The sequence below is a fragment of the Pipistrellus hanaki genome (genome assembly GCF_964339955.1).
Source record: "Pipistrellus hanaki genome assembly, chromosome: X".
Classification (NCBI taxonomy): Eukaryota; Metazoa; Chordata; class Mammalia; order Chiroptera; family Vespertilionidae; genus Pipistrellus; species Pipistrellus hanaki.
Window position 1 is genome coordinate 19,412,015 of NC_140524.1, and position 2,790 is coordinate 19,414,804.

Consider the following 2,790-nt stretch of genomic DNA (forward strand, 5'->3'; position numbering starts at 1 on the left):
GCTTTCAGTATGCATCTATGATTCTTGTAAAAGTAGTTTCTGCCCCCCTGCATTCTAGAAACAAGAACCATATAGGGAGGAGGTAGCCAATTATAAGTCAGCCAGCTGCTCTGGTTATCCATTGTTATGAAACAAATTGTGGGTAAAGGGTATATAATTTATACTTGGTCATTTTTCAAAAGAGATATTCTAAGGGAAATTCATTGGATTGTCTGAAATTCTTAAATTATTATCCTCAAAACTGTTGTATTTTTAGAAGAGAAACTTCATATTGCCTCCAAGATAATATATCATAGCACATGAAACATAAAAGGAATTTTTGAGTGAATCAACATAGCTTTTGCTTTTTAAAGCATTTCATTTTCTTTGGGAAACAAAATTTTCTACATTTTAATAATTCCATTTTGCTAATCTTGGGAATCAAATACAAGCAAGATCATTCTAGATCTCCTGGAACTTAGGCTTATATATGGATAGGATTTTTAATTTGACAGAGTTTACTCCCCTTCATTTTCATATTTGGGTCTCACAGCAACCCTTTGAGATAGGCAGGAAAAAGAGTTTCCTTAAAGGTATGGAAACTAAGACTCTTAAGTCCTAAGCAGTGTTCTTGCCTTCATTCCATTCTGTTATACCAGAAGCTGAGTTTATGTTCAGACCAGGTTAGTTATTCTTTGTTCTGCTGCTTAAACCATCTCATTTCACTTTTACTAGAAATAAATTAATGAGTAAATTTTTGAATTCTTGCTGGATCAAAAGACCAATTGTCTCAAATTTTTAATTAGACATATATAGTAACCTACCTTAAACTCTGCTTTCATCTAAGAAATCTTGTCACAGTGAAATATGCCTGGGAAGAAAACTTTCAAACAGTAAAAAATGTAGGTTAAGATGAAGTGCATGAATTAAAAATTTTGTTTTGCAAAAATAGCTTCCCTACACAAATGACAGAAATGAGTGGCAAGGCTTTACAGTAAAAAGAGCAAACATGATTATTAATTTGTAGTAAACCTCATTTTCTTCCTGTAGCATCTGTTATTTTCCTTCTATTGAGTCTAGTATGTGTTTTTCTATGATAAACCATGACATAAAAAATAATCAGACTTGGTAATTCTGTTTATATCTATAACTAATTATAGCCATTTTATGAACAAAATGAAAAAAAAATTAGCCTGTGGTTGAATGAATCTGCCTTTTTTGTATGGCTTATTGAATTCTCAATAATACTTCCTCATAAATTTGCAAGTTATTTTTATAAAGCATTAGGCCTACAAAATTGGCCTTACCTTTGGTGGGGCCCCAGGGGCTGGGAGCATCTCTGCTTAGCCACCCCATTCCTATCTCTGTCTCTTGTTTCACTGCTAACTGATGTGGGTTCTGTCCCTTTCTCTCTTTGTCTGTTTCTGTCTGTCTGTCTGTCTCTCCATATATATAATGTGTTTGTTTACACACAATTACATACATGTACATATGCATATGCATATGCATATACATATACACTCCACGAATAATTGGCTAGAATGAATATTTTATTCAGTATCTAGCTACTTTAATATATTTAACTTATTTTCTTGAATTAACTAGTTGTCTTGAAATTTTAATTTATTAAAAGAATATTTAGTGAGGGCATGTGCGTCAGCACGCACCAGCCACGGAGGAGGGGCAACATGAGCCATGGTGGCGGACAGCAAGCAGACCTCACAGAACCACCAGCAGTCCAACGGCTTTGGCTTCAAGCCCTTCCTGATTGGTATCAGTGGAGGCTCGGCTAGTGGCAAGTCCTCTGTTTGTGGGAAGATTGTACAGCGCTTGGGGTAAAACAAGGTGGAATACTGCCAGAAGCAGGTGGTCATCTTGAGCCAGGACAGCTTCTACCTGGTCCTCACCTTGTAGCAGAAGGTCAAAGCCCTGAAAGGCGAGTTCAGTTTTGACCACCGGATGTTTTTGACAATGAACTCATTCTCAAAACTCAAATTACTGAAGGGAAAACCATGCAGATTCCCTTGTTTGACTTTGACTCCCATTTTTGGAAGGAAGAGATGATCAACATCTACCCTGACGATGTGGTTTTCTTTGAAGGCATTTTGCCCTTTTACTCTGAAGAGGTGTGAGATCTATTCCAGATAAAGAGATGCATACACTAGGCTCTCCCACAGAATATTAAGGGACATAAGTAAAAGGGGGAGGGACTTGGAACAGATTTTATCCCAGTACCTTACCTTCGTCAAATCTGCCTTTGAGGAATTCTGCTTGCCTACAAGAAATACTCAGGCATGATAATTCCTAGAGGTGTAGATAATCTAGTGGCTATCAACCTCATTGTGTAGCATATCCAGCACATCCTGAATGGAGGGCTATCCAAGCAGCAGATCAATGGCTGTCTTAGTGGTTACATTCCTGCACATAAGAGGCAGGCCTCAGAGTCCAGAAGCCACACACATTGACCCTGCCTCCCTTGAACCCCAGTTCCACTCCAGTAGACAGAAAGACAGGGAGCTCTGGCAGTCTGTACATATGGTTTCTTATGACTGCTTATTTAAGAAAACAACATGGAGATAAAATGCCTTGAAACAGAACTTGACCCCAAGGTTATATGACAAACTGTGCCAACCAGTACTAGTGATACCTAATTATGAAGCCCATATGAAACCAGTTATAAATACACTCACACTCATATCTATCTATCTATCTATCTATCTATCTATCTATCTATCTATCTATATAATATTTATTGAGCACCCACTATGTGTAAGGTACTGTTCTGGATCCTAAGAATAAAGCAGAGAAGCA

At 37.4% G+C, this 2,790-nt stretch overlaps 1 pseudogene across 1 annotated transcript; it reads left to right on the forward strand.

Annotated features, from left to right (window-relative positions):
• Window positions 1-1,674: 1,674 nt before the first annotated feature.
• Window positions 1,675-2,444, forward strand: LOC311615788 (uridine-cytidine kinase 2-like; annotated as a pseudogene). The gene has a single exon. The product of its transcript is annotated as a uridine-cytidine kinase 2-like (transcript).
• Window positions 2,445-2,790: the final 346 nt, after the last annotated feature.